This window comes from Gallus gallus, chromosome 2 (assembly GCF_016699485.2).
Source record: "Gallus gallus isolate bGalGal1 chromosome 2, bGalGal1.mat.broiler.GRCg7b, whole genome shotgun sequence".
NCBI lineage: Eukaryota > Metazoa > Chordata > Aves > Galliformes > Phasianidae > Gallus > Gallus gallus.
The window spans coordinates 9,793,166-9,811,260 of record NC_052533.1 but is presented as its reverse complement, the minus strand read 5'-3'; the positions used below and the strand labels follow the sequence as shown (position 1 = coordinate 9,811,260).

The 18,095-nt window shown below is 41.9% G+C and overlaps 1 protein-coding gene across 12 annotated transcripts in view; it reads right to left on the bottom strand.

The window, feature by feature from the left end:
- The window catches only part of ZMYND11 (zinc finger MYND-type containing 11), a 102,768-nt gene extending 90,905 nt beyond the window's left edge, over positions 1-11,863 (bottom strand). For 7 of the 12 annotated variants that reach the window (XM_015282143.4, XM_418557.8, XM_040694871.2 and 4 more), the window contains exon 1: positions 11,699-11,863. The gene's annotated coding sequence lies outside the window, so the exon portion shown is untranslated. Of the gene's footprint in view, positions 1-2,629; positions 2,698-10,414; positions 10,862-11,226; positions 11,280-11,698 lie in introns of those variants that run through there. The other 5 variants (XM_046937841.1, XM_040694814.2, XM_040694865.2 and 2 more) reach the window with 3 other exon arrangements.
- Between the last annotated feature and the right edge of the window lie 6,232 nt (positions 11,864-18,095).

Here is an 18,095-nt window from a genome sequence, read left to right as displayed (position 1 = left end):
AAGAACTCTTGTGCTTCCTAAGTTCAGTGATGCAGACATGAACAGGTTTGAGACCGCTGCAACCTTGCATTTCACTGTATTGATGCGAGTGATGACTACCCGGCTATCGCCCCCGGGAAGGTGACCTGGGCTGCCATCTCACTGCCACCCTTAACCCCCATCACACAGGTGGGACAGCCTGTGCTGCCAGTGGTGAAGTGCACATGCCCTTGAAGCAACTTTCAGTAGACATCTTCAGCTCCCCAAAAACCTACAAGGATGTCAAACTGCAATAGACTCTATTATCACTCAGCTTACATTTTCCTTTGCCATGTAGCCAGGTTTCAGCACTGATTATGTTGTGTTGCTTGTTTTTTGTTGTTTTTTTTTTTTTTTTTTTAACTTGCCAAGTTACCCTTCCATGACCAAAGTCCCTGTCAACAGGCAAAGAACACGCAGTATGGGCACAGCATGTTCATCTGAATTTGCCTCCTATGCAACACTCTCCTGAAAGCAAGTACTAACATCACATCCTCATTTAAACTGCCTCACTGCACTTGGCCAGGGGACAGCATTCATAAAAACCTTCAAATTCCTCATCTACAGTCAGACTCCTCATGCGTACAAGCTGTGTTATACTTGAAGAAAGGAATCACAACCTACATAGCTCAGATGAAAGCAGGACAAGAAGTGATACCAAAGTTGTCATAGATTGGTGTAATGAAGCAGGCGAGCTACTGAGCATTAAACCATTGAATATTTTGCTTAGTAAAAACACACAACAACAAAGATGAGCAACTGACACACACTCCTATTTAGAATATCTCTGCTGAAGGTACAGTAACAGATATTTAACATGACCATACCCACTCCTTTGATTCAGTTTTGAACGTACATCAGGAATGCACAAGGAAATGCCAAGGGATGCAGATGGATGGAATGAGCATCTCTGGACTCTAAGCTTCAATTTAAGAAAGTATAGTACAGTTCCCAGCACTGTGTGGAGAAGCCCATGTTAGAAACTTTACTTCTTTCTTGTTCCACCTGCATTACAGCAAACTAAAACACCTCAGAAGAGCATGAACTCTTCATTTCTGTATGGAATTAACTGAGAAGTGCAAAGATGGCCCTTTATAAACCACTGTTGCCGAGCACACTACTGTCAAAGAATCTACCATCTCTTTCTATACAATATGCTTCCCTACTGCATACCAAGGTTTACTTCATTGGGAGTAGCTGAAAACACCAGACACCTGAGAGCATCACGTCTCTGTTGTCTTCTTTCCGCTGCCACACACTACTTGTTGCCACATTTCTTCTCTTTTTATGTATCTAGACCATTGTGCTTCTACTATAGAACAATAGCAGCACTTACAGTCTAGGAAATTAGTTTCCTACTGCTGCTGAATATGTAAAATAGGCTTTTCTCACTTTTTTTTTTCCATGATCGTAATTAAAATTATAGAATAAGCCATTCCTAGAGGTGTTTTTAGTTTTAGAAAGTTACTTATGGTAATCATTTTTAATGTGGTTTTTGTTTTCATGCTCGCACATCATGTATGTTACAGAAATACGTAGTAGCAAGCTGATGCCTACCTAATTACATGACTTAATGCTGCAGAACTCTGTATCTTAAAGCCAAACCGCCAAGGAAGATCAGAATAATTTCTCCTTTTGTTTGCTGCTGTGAGCAATTTTTTTCTATTTAGACCATGCACAGAAAAAAAAATATATATTGCATGATAAGACTGTGAATTCAATTGTGTTTTCCTTTATACTGTTATAAGTTAACAGAAATATTTCATTGCTCTTTTTTTCCTTCGCCTCTTTTTGCAGAAGTGCCATTTAGAAGCCAATAACCCAACGATATTACAGAACTCTTCAACGCTGCCCAACAGTCAGATGACCGAGCTGCAATGTGATTAAATAATCTGATAGATCAATGAATGCAGCATGAATTAAAATGGCTGCAAGCTTCTCGAAGCATGAGATCAGAGACCCAAGGAAAGGCTTATCTTACTTCTTGTATTTCAAAGAAATATAGCAATTTATGTGAAAAAAAAAATAAAAATCAGAAAACCACACATGTCCCTATGAGAAATAATGCAGTATCACTCTAATAAATGGTGACTAAACAACACATTTTTATTGTCAAAAACCAGCGTACATTTTGCAGTTCTTACACTGAATAACCTCATTCGAGGAAAATGCAATCTCTGCTCAAGATACATCGCAGGATCTGGTCCAAAGTGAACTGTTATCTCACGCGTGAAGATAATGACTGTTAATTTGAAATAATGTTCTTTCAACTCCAGGTTTTTTTTTCATACAATCAATCAGGCCTGAAAATGCGTGCATGCGCTCTCCCCCTCGCACGCTCTCTCCCTGTCACTCACACATAAACACTTCATTATATATTCTCATTCCCAGACAGTCGGGAGAAAATTTTCTGCAGGTGAAACCAATATTGCACCGCTGAAGTCGGTGGTACTGCACACCATTTTAACAAAGTAACCCGATTGTGCTGTGTATACCTGCGCTTCCACTTCAGGCACATCTCACCCAAATTCTCTTTCCTCCTTTCATACACGCATTTCCCAGCTCGTATTTGCACTCAGCAGACAACCACCAGGGCCTCGCATTAACTCACCCCTCAAGGTCTCTTATCTCCATCAAACGCCACACGAGCAGGCAGGTACACGTGGCTCTTTCCTGCAACTGAGGAAGGAGCTCTGGATAAATACCCGAGAAAGAACGCTGCGGAGGAAGGCTGCGAGGCATTCAGAGGACAGAACAGGCTTGACCCAAAAAGAAGCAGGCTTTAATGTCATTACAGCAAATGTTCAGCTATTATATGAAAGAGAATTTGAAATACTCAAAATGAGTTTTGGAATAAACACAATTTTTGCTGCGTAATGCAGAAACCAAGATCTAATTATCGCTGAGGAACAAAGTTTTCTATAACTTCCTCCTACATCATAAAATTGGTGATTTTTGGCTCCTTTCTAGGAGACATCTGAGATTTGCCTCCAGCACTGCCAGACTCTGTATAACAAAACACGCCAGTTTGATCAAGAAAGGCAATTGTTGTGGAAGAGAAGCCAAGCGGAAATTTGGACACCATTCCTTCCCCCTGGCCCAGGAAACACTGTGACTGCTTACCCACTAACCTGGCAGAGCATATGCTGCTCTGTTCCTGGGCACACCTGGACTCAGAGCATCTGTGCCTCTGGTTACCTTCAGCTGGTGACTGTCACCATTTTCTGTGCCACTACAAGGGACAGAAACCTTCTCATTTGATTGAAAGCTACACCTCTTTAGAAGTTAGAGATTCAAGTTAGGCTTACATTTGGACAGCCTGTAAACAGGTTACTCTTATCAATCTCTCTTCAGAACTACTGAGACAAAGAAAGCCAATGCGGATCAGAAAATCTAATAGCACTGGCACCTAGAGGTACCTGACCAATAACCTGTATTTCCCAAAAAGAACAAACTGAACAAGAAGAGAAGCTCTCACGTCCAGAATAAGAAAGAAGTCGAGGGTATGCTTCCAAATTAGGAGATCTTAGAAAGAATCCTTCTGGCAGCCAGTGAGTGGAAAATGCACAGGAAAAGGCAGAATCTTTCTTATGAGTATTTCCTGTAAGCTTATTTACATCAGGTCAGTGCAAGAAGTGATGACAACAAAGCTACAAAACGGAAAGATGCAATTTCTGGACTGATAGCAGCCAGGCTTCTTGCTTTACAGCAGTCAGTCTGAAATGCTCCCAGGTACACATCAGCACCAGCCCAATTGCAAACCCACCTTCAGCAAGACATGCCAGTGAAAGAAAACAATCTTAATATATATATATATATATTAAAAAAATAATAATAAATTAATATTCACAACAGCTTTTAATTAACCTGACATGACATTCTAGCCAGACTGACTAAGAGGTCAATGAGAATTACTGCTGATCGAGTGCACAACTCCTCTTACCCACAACCACACTGAGCTAAGAAAAGTTTTCAGAAAGCTATGTTGGTTGACGAAATTAAAGTTCTTTTTACTCAGAAAATGTTTGTATCAACACCATATTATTCAGTATGCTATATTATCTTCAAATATCAGCATGCACAAGAAAGATGACTGACAGTGGAACTCTACTTCCCAAGGAAAGGTTGCTGCAGTTGGTTCTTAGGAATGTCCAAAAGCCTCAACTGTGTCTATATGAAGCTAAAAATGGTGCCAGACTGGTTCCTGTGAAAATGGCTGATAATTATCACATTTCCTCTTTTACCCGTTTCTTTGCTTATAATTAAGTCTTAATATCTTACAGCCTGCATGTTATAGAAAAAGTCACTAACAGAAAAATGTTACCCATATTTCCTCTGTTTTGCTCATGGATACCGTAAATTCCTTCAAGGATTAGCACTTACTAGGAAACTGCCTTACCTTCAATGGGAACAATCAGCAATGTAAAACTGAGCAGGTACAAAAAAAAAAAACAAAACAAAACAAAAAACCAAAAAAAAACCAACCAACCAAACAAAAAAACAACCTTGTAAAATAACAGTATTCATACAGCTGATATCAATAGGCACGCAAAACACCAACATGACACTGAGTATCCCAGTGAAGTATCCAAAATAGAATATTACTTAAAATTGTATAGACAAAATGAACTTCAACTGTGGCCTTCCTTTAATATAGGAGTTCTATGTAAAGATTTAATTTAAAAAATTATGAAAAATAAACTCGATTCATCAGTGTGCTCCAAGGCTGATGCATTCTTATGTCTGACACAAATGCTTATATGACCAAGGTCTCCGTCATCATATTAATATTAATCTCCCAGTAATGATGAATTTTCTGCAGCGAACATCATCAGTTTTCATCAGTGAACAATCAGTGGCCTATGATTACATTTTATGAAATAGCTATTCTTTTGTTTTGCATTTGTACAATTTTGAACCTGAACCTTAAGCAATTGGCTGGGGAGAAGGGACTGGGCAGGAACCTCGGGCAGCTCACCCTGCAGCCAATGGCAGCTCAGGAAATACTGATGTCAAGATTAACAAATGGCCCAAAGGAAAATCAGAGAAACAAAACCCTGTAACTTTGAGGTGAATTTTCCACTTGTTGTATATGTGAATGTGTGCGCTGTGATGTTATGCCACAAGGCACAAAGTTTTCTCTCCGGAAGTTTTCCTTTGTCAACACCAAGAAATAGTAAAAAGGCATATAGAGCCAATGGCAAACACGGCTGCTACTTAGTTTCTGACTGGAGAAACATCTGTAACTTCAAAAGTTACTTGTAGACAAGAAGACCTCTTACTGAATACCAAACACTGCCTGAGACAACAGAAAATGATAGCATTCTAACAAAGATATATCTCTTGTCCCTCAGATCTTTGTGAAGATTTAATGAGCAATAAACATATCTTACATCCTTCTAATTTAGTTTTCTTTGTGCATTATCTGTAGCTACTTTGGGATTCCTCCAATCCTTTTCCCACAACGCCATTTTGCCTCACTTCATGGCTGCTCCAGAAATTTCCAATAAAAAGTAACACTGTAAGATAAGAATCACTGACAAAATTAGGGAACTAAGCACACTATCCCAACCTGCTACTCCCATCCACCTACGCTGAATGGATCAGATAATAACGTCATGCTATAAGTGCAAAGCATCGAAATCCAAATATCCACTTTCCAAAATACCACTTCTGGGTCCTACACCTACGGCAGCCTCCTGCAGTCCACAACCAAAACATGAGTTAAATCAGCTGCTTGAAAGGCATACATTTGAATATAAGGCAAGCTGGTTTCATGTTTATTTTTAACATGCTAACAAAGGAAAAGGAAACAAAATGGGAGAAGTGAGAGGTAAACAGCAATATATTTAGCTTAATATTTATTTACAATACTTAGCTTGAGACTAGAACTCAAATTGGTTGTATGGCATTATGGACAAAAAGGGACTAACAGTGAGATCAGTTCTTCACGTGCAGAAGTGCAATTCCCACACAAAAGGTGAAGGAGAAGTTATTGGTATTTTGGCAGCTATGCTCAACTTCAGTTTTTTTGCCAACAAGTTTCACAATCTCTGGGGCAAAAAGTATTTATTAATAATTTCCTTTAAATGATATTGCACTTGAGGGTTGGTATGAAGAGTCATAATCATTGATTTACAACGTTTACTCTGCAGTTATATTACTCGGATCATAATACTGCCTATAGTAGAAAGGTATGTTCAAAGCCATTCTGACACTGGGGCACTAGTAACAATATTTATATTTTTGATATTTTGGTAATTTTGAAATACTATGCTCTTGCCATTTTAACCAGTAACGTATTTTCAACTCAACTTATATGTCTCTGTACTTATCTCACAGCACAAACTGCATTTCAGTGACTGAAGTGGAAAACGGGAGATTAGAATTAAAAAAATAAAAATTAAAAAATTAAAAAGTGTTTCTGTATACAGAACTCTCAATAACAACACTCTGGATTTATCTGTGTGGTGGAGCTATAGGATCAGTCTTTGGCAGGATATTACCAAAGCTGCGTGGCCTAAAATTAGATGACACGAGCATTAACTTGGATTCATGGTCGTGTCACAGTGTCTCACCACTGTGCCTGCTGCCATCTGCCCACAAGACTAAAAGACCCTGTTTGTCTCAAAGGGGAAGAAAACAAAATTGAGACATTAAAAATATGAATGAAACTTCCTTGAGACACAAAGAATATTAGCCCTTAGCTCTGTACAGTTTTATATCTTAAATCGGTTCACCTTTAATATCTTGTATATTTTAAGAAATTGATTGCAGCCATTTTATATCAGTCCTCTGAAAACAACGAGTTCTGGGTGCCACGTGGACTCACACACGCTCAGGTAGAGGCCTGCAGTATGTCACATATACCACACACAGCTACTCCATTACCTACCGGTCCATGCTCAGTTACCTGTAATACATCCAGAACAAAGGTCTTTGGAGAAGCATTTTTCCCACTATCTAAAGACAAATTTGAGCTGTATTTAAAAATAAAAAAAAAAAATAAGAAATACCAGACCGAATCCTTACAACACGCTGAAAATTACTTAAAACTTTTGAGGAATGTAAGGGTTAACTTTTAAAGAAATTTCTGCAAAATAGAATCATTACCTCATCATATAAACTACCTATTTTGTAGGCTGTACTCTCCCAACTGGCAGATTAAACCTTAGAACAATAACCCAATTATGAGCTAAATTTACATTCAACTGATCAAAAATCATCTAAAACCTGACAAGAACAATCTTTGTTCACAACACTTAGCACAACCAACTCTGACAGACTAAAATATATGAGCTATATAAAAGATGACATACGTTGCATTGCCCAACTACCAAGGGCACCACGCTCCAAGTACCATGGGAGTGTTCACCACATCCTGAAACTTACTTAAAAAAAAAAGTCTTTTACACATATGGCCAGTGATTTTGAACAGCTCAGCATTTTATGAACCACGTTTATCAGTGCTATGTGAGCCACACACACTTTGGATAGATTTTTCTTTTTTTTTTTAATAGTTCTACTTAGTATTTACAACAACCTACAATGAGGATAAAAGCCCTGTTTTTACTGACATGTATGTCACTCCGAAGCTAGATAAAAACACTTCAATCAATGTAAAGAGAAAATCAGAAGTTTCCTTAAGCCATCTGCTATAAGGAACTCTTGTTCCTCTTTCAGATCTTTTATCCTGAAGGGATTCACTGTCTGAAGCTCTTAAAACTTCCAGAACTAAATGCTCTGTAGAATTGTGGAGGGCAGTAAACATGGAAAGCTAGCTGCACATCGTGTCCAAGGTTTGAAAACTCAACTGGTGGAAGACAGACAACCAATTCTAAAATAATTCTGATTCCAAAATTCTCCCTGATTTTCAAATTGTGTGAAACAAGGCATTTTTCTAACAGGCTAGACAATGCAGGCATTTACACAGAGGGTCGGAGACATAAAATTAAGAAAACATCTTCAAATGTTGTCTTTTCTCTTCTGAAGTATTTCATCCTAATTCAGAGGTGGTAGCTAGCACAGTTCAGAGGTTCCCATGCTGCAGTTCACAACAGCCTAGATGTAGTCTGAGCCACTTCAGTGTGATTTTAAAGACATATTTGCTGTCCATCCACCTCGTCGTCTTCTCTTCCAGGAGCACCACGTCACAAATAGCAACCAATAGGTTGTACTGTCAACTGTCAACAAGGGGAACACACTGAACACACTTCACAACCTTTCGCTATTTCATTCACACTTTATATGATGTTAGGCTGAAAAGATGGTCCAGGCTCTTTCTCTGTCAAAGCCTCAGGTCTCCCCCCAAAAGTTCCTCCTCTCTGCTATAAGGGCAGGAGGACACACAGCCACCTGAGCACTGACTGCATGCAGACCTCCAAGTGCCTTCAACACAATGGGCACAGGACCATGCTACAGCAAACAGCCTGGCACTTACATACGCTGTGAGCACAATGATTACAGACAGCAAATTCATGTTGCTTCAGTAGCATCCTATTTTTCCTAAAAAGTTCAGAAATACTCCTTTGGCCCATAATCCATGAGGGCCAAGGCAAACTACCAGTAATACTGCTCATGGTGTCTAAACTTTCTAAAATTTATTTGTATTTAAAAATAACATCTGTGTTCAGATTTTAAAAAATTACAAATAAAGCAGTTATAGCACTATGGAGGACACTTTTAACCCCTCACACTGTTCATTGGCAAAGGCATGGAAGTGAGCACACTGCAACCCACCACTCTCACCTAACAAGCAGAAATACGTGAAGGTGAAGAAACTTCATCAGTCACAATCTTGAGAGCAGAGCTAAACTCCTATGTTTGGATAAATAAAGAACATCCATACACTGAAATAAATGTGCCAACTTAAATTAGTTTACTAACACCGAGAAAAGCATTATGGACAGAATCAGCCTGATCCTTTTCACTTCTCCATAGAAAGCACTTCTTTGTCAAAACAGTGCTATAAACTTGAAAGATGAGCATTCTCCTAGCACACCACCAAAGTCTAAATGCTCTCACCCAACACCTGCACACACAGAACTCCAGTTACAGCTGAGTTTGTCATGAGTTAATTTCCATGGTGCAATCCAGCTCACAAGAAGTCATATTTTTTTTTTCAGGTAAAGAAGTGTTCCAGAAGACTCCCTCTGTCCTTGGGTGCTGCCTCTGACACCACACTGCAGGTGCCTCTCCGTGACCGCACAAACCACAGCAGAGCCAACAAACAGCCATCAATGCAGTAACCTTTTACCCCATTCGTACATCCAAACTCACAGTCAGAAAGAAGAAGTGCTCTCTGCAGTACTACCTACCCCATCCTGCTCCCCACTGCATATCTGCAGGACAGACAATGTTTGTTTAGGCACGAAAAAGCTGGCAGTAACCAACAATCCACACAGGGAATTATTTTGTGGGTACTTTCACTTTTGTATAAAACAGCAGTCAGCAAATAGCTGACTTCCCTAAAGGCATTCTGTAGCATGCTCTGAACGGTTGATAAGATTTAGAAGGAAAAAAAAAAAAGAAAGAAAGAAAGAAAGAAAAAAAGAAAAAGAAAAAGAAAAACGTGGAAAGATGCCAGGTCCTTCCCACTGAAGGATGAGGCCTAAACAGCCCAAAGGACTACAATCAGAACCACAAGCCGGCATTTCCACTCCCACCTTTACCCCAACACCTGTCCCTGTGCTCACCCTTGGTCAATTCAGCAATTTCCTACCACGAATTGAAACAAAAGTGCCAGGAAAGAAAACAAAACAAAGCATCACTGAGACAAGAAAGCATTTTCTACCTTCGACCCTCCTCACTGCAACAAGATCTTATAAAACTTCTTCACAACCAATAGTAATACTCCTGTAATACAGACACTGTGGTAGACAATTCAAGGACATTAAATACCAAATTATGCAATCATAAAACCAACCAGTGCCAAATTATGTATTTTTTTCTTAATCTCTTTTCCTCTCCTTAAGCCACCCCTCGCTGCAGCACCTGCACTTGCCACATCTGCAGACAACAACAACAAAAAAATCCCAATTTAAACTCGCTGCTTTCAGGATAGGCCCAAAAAACAGGCACAAAGTTTTCCAAGTCCTTAATATTTTACAGAAGGACTTTTCTCTGGCACGCAGGGCAAGTCAGGAAAGCACACGAGAGGCTCCTGACCGTCCCTGCCATTGGAAACCCCCCACACAAGCTTTCATCTTTTCCTCATAAAAGAAAGGCGACCGATAGGCCTCTGGACAATCCCCGCGGCTGGGGATGGAGGGCAACGCCTCAGAAAGTGAACGGAGAGGAGTTATGCAGAGACAAGGCTTAGGGGGGCGGGGGTGCGTGACTAACAAACAAAAAAAATACAAAAATGCCGCCAAAAGCAAGTACAGATTTTCCTTACACCCGACCGCCGAGGCCCGCGGGGCTCTATCACGCCGGGGGAACTATTTCTGGAGGGAGCGGGAAGGCTCCGCACGGCCATCACCCGCGGCGGGGGGGGAGCGCAGAAACGGGCCGCTCGTCCCTACCCCGGGGCGGATTTGCGGCCTCGGGGCCGCGCTGGAGGCCGGGCGGTACGGACCGTGCAGCCGAGCCCCCACCTGTCCCCTCGGCTCCACGGCCGTTCTCGCCGCGGGGGCGGCACAGCCCTCCCGCAGCCGCCCGGAGGCAGAGGGCCGGGGCTCCGAGTTCGCCCCTTTTCTGTCCCTTTCTCCTCCCCACCCTCGCGGAGAAGGGGAGCCGTGGTCCCACTCCCGGCCTGCGAGGAGCTGCCGTCTCTTTCGGCGCTGTCGAGCAGCTGCCATTACTCGGGCCGAGACCCGTCCTCCGAATAGGCATCCCCCATCACAGAGAGGAAATGCGGGGGCTGCGGGGTAGAAGTGAGGGAAAGGGAGAAAGGAGGGGAGAGCGGGGAGCCGAGCGGGCGCCACGCGTGGGGGAGCGGAGCTGGGGGGCGGCGGGGCCGACGCCGGGCTGCGCCACACCCCGCTCGGCCTCGTCTCTCACGCGAGTCCCCGGCTCCTCCGCGCCCTGCAGGCCCGCGCGGAGCGCCGCGGGAGCGTTTCTATGTGTGTCCCTCTCCCCACCCATCGTCTCCCGGCTCTGCACGGCCCGATCCGGGCGGGCTGCAACTCGGGGCAACCGCCGGCTTTTGACGGCCGAAATCCGAGCGGGGAAGGTGTAGGGACAAAAATAATCGCCGTTAATAATCACACGCGCTCTGCCGCCATCCCCTTCTCCTCCTCGATTTCCAAGCGGGCTGCGATAATCCTTCCCACTCCGAAAAATATTATATATATACATACATACATATATATATAATCCCGCCTTCCATCCCCCCACCCCCCGCGGCCCCACACATTTTATTATTAAGTATAATTGCTCCCCCCTCCCCATATGCTCCCCCACGGGGCAGGATTGCCCCCTCCCCTCGTGCCCAGCCCTTCCCCTGTCCCCTCTCCCCCATCTCCTTGGAACAGTGTGTACATGATTTTGTAGTTTTTTTAAGGCGCCATGTTTATAATCCTCCATCATATTAAAAAAAATCCACCCAGCGTGAGACGCAGTGCCACGAGCACCCCAAAGCCAGGGAGGCAGACACAGAAATATCCACGGGGCTGTAAATTCAACCCCCCCCCCTCCCGCACACACACCCCTCCTTCCCAGACTTAAAAGTCTCTCTCACCTTGTGCTGCTGCCGCTGCTTCTGCTGCTGCAGGGGGGGCGAAGTTAAGCCAAGGGAAACTTTTCAATCCCTTCCCCAGGCCGCTGCTGCCTCCTCCTTCCACATATTTTTCCCCTCAGAGTTTTATTGTGTCTGAATTTTCTCTCTCTCTCTCCTCTTCTGTCTGTCCACAGTTCAGGTTTCTGGGGTAAACAGGGTTTAGGATGGTGCTAGGGATATTTGGGAGAAGGAGAACTCTAGTGGTGTCTACTGGAGTTGCTGTTTGTTTCTTATTTTTTTTTTATACATGTGAAACAGATCTTTAACTATTTATTATAAATGTATCCTATCACGCTGTTAGGTCTGGATCCTATCTTATTGCAGGGGAAAAATGTATCAATTATCTGACTCTGCTACATGCCAGTTCCTCTCATCACGAAGTCCAGCTTGGAGAAATACTGGAAAACATTTTCAAAAGTGGATATTCACCTTGAGCAACAGAAATTAAAGCGCACAGAGTCATTGTTCTCTCCCAGAACGGGCTGGATGTATGCTCAAATCTATGGATCTATACTTTCACTGCAGGATTAGGAGTTCTATAGTACGATGAAACATACAACTACATAGGCATATATATATATAAGTAGCATGGCAACACATACATTTTATCCTGCTTTTACATAAACTATTTGTTAAATATTATTAATAAGTGACTAAAAAAATGCATTGTAAAGTTTCTGAAACATTTAAATAATTAAATAATTGAAAACAACATGTTTTGTAATTAATGAATCTTGATCCACAGTGTGGCATGTTTTATAAATGTACACTATAAGTTTGATTCTGTGCAAATTTATGCCTGCAAATAATTTCATTTACATGCGTAGTCATTAGCATTATTACTTAGTAGTTTAGGACTACTAAGCATTAAAAAGATGCATCCATTCTGCCCATTCAGTCAAAGGTTTAACACAATTTACATGCTGAGCGGTTAAAGTTTCTCCAGTGTGTTTAGTAAGTAAGGCTTTTAGTGGTGTCTCAAACCACACTCGTTCGAGACTGCTACATCAGAGCTCCTCTTTTAAGAACTAAAATGCAAATAAGAGTTTGTTGCACAGCAGTGATAAAGCTTTACTTCTATTGTGTATTTAAATATGAAGGAACACTTTACTTTATCTAAAATAAATAGATAGGAATAAAAGTGCTGGTAGTCGGCTTTCAAAGGTACCCGAGAGGTTGGGCAGTTACCAAACAGTGATAATGTAGTTTATTAACTTCACTATATTGTTTTAATAACAAATAGCAAATGAAATTGACAGGCTTTTATTTATTTGTTTATTTTAAAGCAAGCAGGGTACTCAGGAAGAGATTTGCTGTCAGGACAATTACAAAAAATGCTATCTTATGTTAAGCATTCAGTTGTGATGCTTGGCTCTGATTTGATTCAGACCTGTAATTTCCAAAAAAAAAAAAAAAAAAAAAAAAAAGGGATACTTGATTGAAATATATGCCAAGTTTCCATGGGATGTTGGTGGCTTGGTTCCCTTAGGTTTCTTTGAAACCTCTGTACAAATTGCATCTAAGCTGTATTTATATAAGTAAAGATGTTTGCGTCCTTATCGTTTCTACTGTTTGGACTATTCATTCAAGCTAACAGGTTTGTGCAAGTGGGTGTGTTTAAGGCATACCATTTTTTTTGCACCCAGAAGCAAACAGGAGAGCAGTGTAGCTGCAGCAAACGTGGCTGCCTTTAATTCTTCAGCTAGAACAGCCAGATACCCCATACCACTGCGTTGGCTTGGGGGATTCTTTGGCATAAATTCAAAACAAAGCTCCACTTCCACTCCGGTTCTTTAGTGAGAAGATTTATTACTCTGACACAGTGCCTTTGCATTACCTATGTAAATATTTACTTAAGGCAGAAGTTCAGCTATCTTCAGTATAAAAAGGTTTTAGCCCTTTATCTCTCAGGACCCATAGAGAACTGTCAAATAAATATTCAGGCCGTGGTTTCACAAATGCAGAAGCATATGCAGAACTGAATCTTTATGGGGTGTCTTAGCTTAGTTTTTACCTGGAATTTACTCCTTGCCAACAATTTGTTGTACTTAACATATTTGTAAAGGCTGGTTTGGACCAACTCTAAATATTTGTTTCAGGATACAAATATTTGATTTTGGAAAGAACAAGGTATTCTAAAGCAAACATTTAGGGAGTGTCTACAGCCATAGCTGCTGTACCTTGCCTGAGCTGATGGGCAGTGAATTAAATCAACTGTAGAAAAACAAGCCAACAGTTTACATATGTGTGTTCATGGGTCTTGTTTTGTAGTGTTTTGATAGTCTTATGAGGTCCCCTGGGTAACCACCTGTATTATATTACCTTCAGAATATGTACTGAAGGAAAAAGTAATGTATTTTTCGGTTTTTCTGAATTAATTTTAACTGCATTGGAAAGACTTTTTATGCTTATTAAGATACAGATTTGAAGCTGTACTACCAGTCTTGGTCAGCCTCAGTTCTTGAATTTCCCAGCATTTTTTTTAATCTCCAATATACGTGCTTTACAGACCTCTTTTGGCCATTAACTTTCCAACAGGAAAAAGAACCCAGAGCTCGAAACAGTTAATGCACAACTCTGCTCCGAAGCAGTGCGGGCTGAGCCAGGCAGACAATAGGAAGGAAATCCCACCCTCCCCGAGCGCTGGGCAGCAGCATGTTTCCTCATAGGCAGTGAGAAATGTTTGTTAAAACAAACGCTGGGTTGGGGCTGTCTCCAGCGCCCCCCCTCCCCAGGCGAGGATTGGCTGCCAAGGCAGGCGAGAGGCGAGGAGGGGCCGGGGGAAATTCAGGCATTTCCTCCGTCTTCGGCCTTGAAGGTCCCTGGAAGCACGAACAGACGTGGCGCTGGGTGTCTGCAGCAAGATGAGTACGTTTCAGGCTGAAGTCGTTCAGTTTGCGAACGAGTTTGCTGATCAAAACCCAGCAGCTCGTGCTGTAATCGTAAGGGTTCCAGACATCTGTTTTCCTACTCGGTTGTGGAAGAAGAAAATGCACCACAAACGCAGTGTTAGAAAGCAAACGCGATAAAGTCGCTTTGTTTTGGGCAGAAAGTACATACAATAGAGGTGCATCAGGCTACACGTGTGCTTTCGGCTTTTGCCAGTCTTGCTGTGCTGGTCAGGTCTGTCATAAATCGTGTCGTCCGTGTTTCACATGAAAGCAGTTTGGAGGGCAGGAGAAGCTGTTTAAAGCAGGAGCACAGTGTTGCCAGAATGCGTCGCATCCAGACCAGGAATGTAATTTGCTGCCTTGACTTAGAGGTGTCTTCAAACAGTTTCAAGAGAAGTGATCCATTGCAGGTTGGATCTAAACAAGCCACACGGTGCAGGAAGTCCCCAGGCTGAAAGCAGCTGGAGGCTGGGACACTGGCAGGCACAAACACCATGTATGTCTGGCTGGCACTTTGTCCTCACAGTGCCCTGTTTGCCCACTACACTTCCTGGACGTGAGGAAACTTCTGCCTACTCTTTCCTTTTAAATGATACTACTCATTCCCAAGAGATTGTTTTGCTCTGAATTCCAGCACTGGTTAATGCCGTCACATATGGACAGGACTTTTTATTCTTACCATGCTGTTTTGCCATGCTCTTCATTCAGTACTACAAATATGAGTCTGGATGGTTCCAGATACTGGACTCAGGACTAGGAAAGCACCATTTGAATTCCACACTTGGTACTGCCCGTGCTAGGCTAATGAATGAGCCCAGCCTTCTCCTCTGGGACTTTCCACCATCCTCCTCACTGATCCAAACCTACCCGTTTAGGAGCTCAAGTCTGTATCTGGCTTTATAGGAGAGGTCGGTGCCAACACACTTCAGTGTGTGCTCAGCTCCCAGCCATGCTGAAAGAAACACAACTTAAATGTGTTTCCTGAAAGGCAGCTCTTCTGTGTTGTGATTGGAAAAGTATTAATGCATCAAATTGATGTAAATTTTTCATCAGAACAAAGCGTAGCAACGTTTGTTTTTTTTTTTTTCCAGGAAAGATCTCAGCAATGTACTTAATTTAGGAAGCTGAGGGGAAGAGAACAAAGCGGTAATAGAAACAGAATACGGAAATCCACCAAGCTGAGAACAGTTGGAGGGTGGGAGACTCATAGGGAAAAGCTTGTGCTGTTCCTTTTCTTCCCCAGGCATCAAAAAGAAACTAGCAGGCTGTGGAAGGGGGCACAGGGCAGAGGAACCTCAACGTCTGCTGTTTGCTGAAGCTGTCCAAGGAAGGAATGCATGCTACCCCAAGGTGTGTCCTGCCAGACAAAGGTATGTTGAGGGATGAAGCAGCACCCACAGCAGCCAGGATCCTCCCTTTTCATCTTCCTTCTGGCTTTGCCCTTGCCCATGCAGTCTGGCCAACCAGTGCTAGCTGGACTCAACTCTCAGAGGAACTCGATGAGAGATTCTGTGACTTAATGGGAAGAATGTAAATAAAAAGTGGAAGGGAAAGTACAGGCTGGGGGAGTCATAACTGAGGGTATTCATTGATGACAGGACATTGGGGAGTGCCGGACTTCTGGCCTGACCCTCTTTATCTGGTCTTTTGTTGGCATGAGTATCTTATGGGCATTATAACTGCTGATAACTCAGATAGAAAAGACTGCCAAGTATGGATGCGGATTGAGATAAAAAATGCTTTTTTTTTCTTCACTGCGTTCTCTCCTTAGATTTCCATGTGCAGCTGGGAATAGGGGTTTATCCTTAAAAGATTACCTGTGAGTAAACTGACATATGTTTATGACATATGACACGACACGTGTTTATGCCAGCATTATGTTTCATGAAAACTGTACGCCTGATTCAGCATACAGTCTGCCAAAGGAAACTTAGCTCAATATTTTTTTCACTAGTTCAAAACAACAGTGTGAGATTGTGACAGCTTCGTATTTTGTGTCATCTGGCTATTGTAATTTCGATTCAGGAGCAAGTGCTGTAAAATGAGAGATGGAAAAATCATTAATGTATACCTCCAAATGGTGTACTGAATTTGTCTCACGCAGGTTTGTCTAGGCTTGGTGTAATATCTAAAATCATTTATTTCTTTGCAAAACAAATACACAGAATTCAGATTTGTTGTTGGATTGAAAAGGAGTCGAATGGGGTCTATTGTTATTTTTTACAAGGATGCAGTGACTGGAGATATAACATTTGCCAGAAAAAAACAGCTGTTTATATGAGGAAATAAATGGTATATTTTGTTACTGAAAATTATTGTAAATTAGAGTTTTTATGCGAGGAGACATTATGAATGTCACAATTGCAGGGAAATTTTAATTACATTATGCATCATATTAAATGCCAGCATAACCAATAATAGGAAAAGATTACGTTCTGTGTAAATGGGGTTTCTCATTCCCAGACAGTGGAAAAGCATGGGTAAAGGAGCTATCACAGCATGCATTAGGGGCATTCAGAGACTTCCAAGTGCCTTCGCACTGAGTGAGTTCATGACAAGCCAGGCTTGATTGGGTTTGGTCCAGCAGTGCCTTTGAGCTAATTATTGCAGAGTTACTTTGTCTCTACCCTGTGCTTCAAAGCCTTCTGCGTTCAAAGTTGGCTTGTTAGTCGACTCAGAGCTGGACCCAAGCTGGTTCATGCTTTCATGTGGCACTTCACTGGGACTAACAAGCCATCCCTGTAAACAGAATTATTTCGTTTACAGAGCGGAGACATCCAAATGTTTCTGAAAGAGATAATAGGTTATCACTAGTACTGAACTGGAGCTAATAAGCCTTGCTGGACCCAGACTGATGATATGCAGAGCTATCCAGCTGTGGCTCTGTACAGCTTTTTCCCAAGCTCTGATTTGCAGGAGCAGTGTTTTGTGTGGCATTAGCTCCAGTCTCACATAGTTTATTATGCCAATTGTGATGCTACGCAAAAGAGGCAAAATTGATTCTGGAACAGAATCTCAAATCAAACACATTGCCTGAGCTAAAGATCCCTAGCAGACTGAAGCTGGCCTGGCATGAAGCCATCTTGATGTGTATGCAGCTTTGATGTATCCTGATGTCATCTGCAGCTTGAATAAACCTCACAGAAATATCACTGATTGGCTGTACAGGATAGCCATAATTAATAGCAACATTTGTGTCAGTTTTGAACCATTATGGTCAAGATGAAAGCTAACGAAGGAACAAAAAAAAAAACCCAAAAACCAAAAAACCCTGCATCTGCCATTCTGTAGTTCTGCTCCTTATTTGAAAGCATCTTCTGTTATTCAGAGCTTAAGATAATACAGTGGATAAAATAAATTAGTTCTAATCCAGTATCACCTGCTCAAAACCAATTGTAATATTCAAGTTTAATTTTCCTGTTACTAACAACCTTCTATCACTGGCAGAACTGAAAGGCGATGTCCTG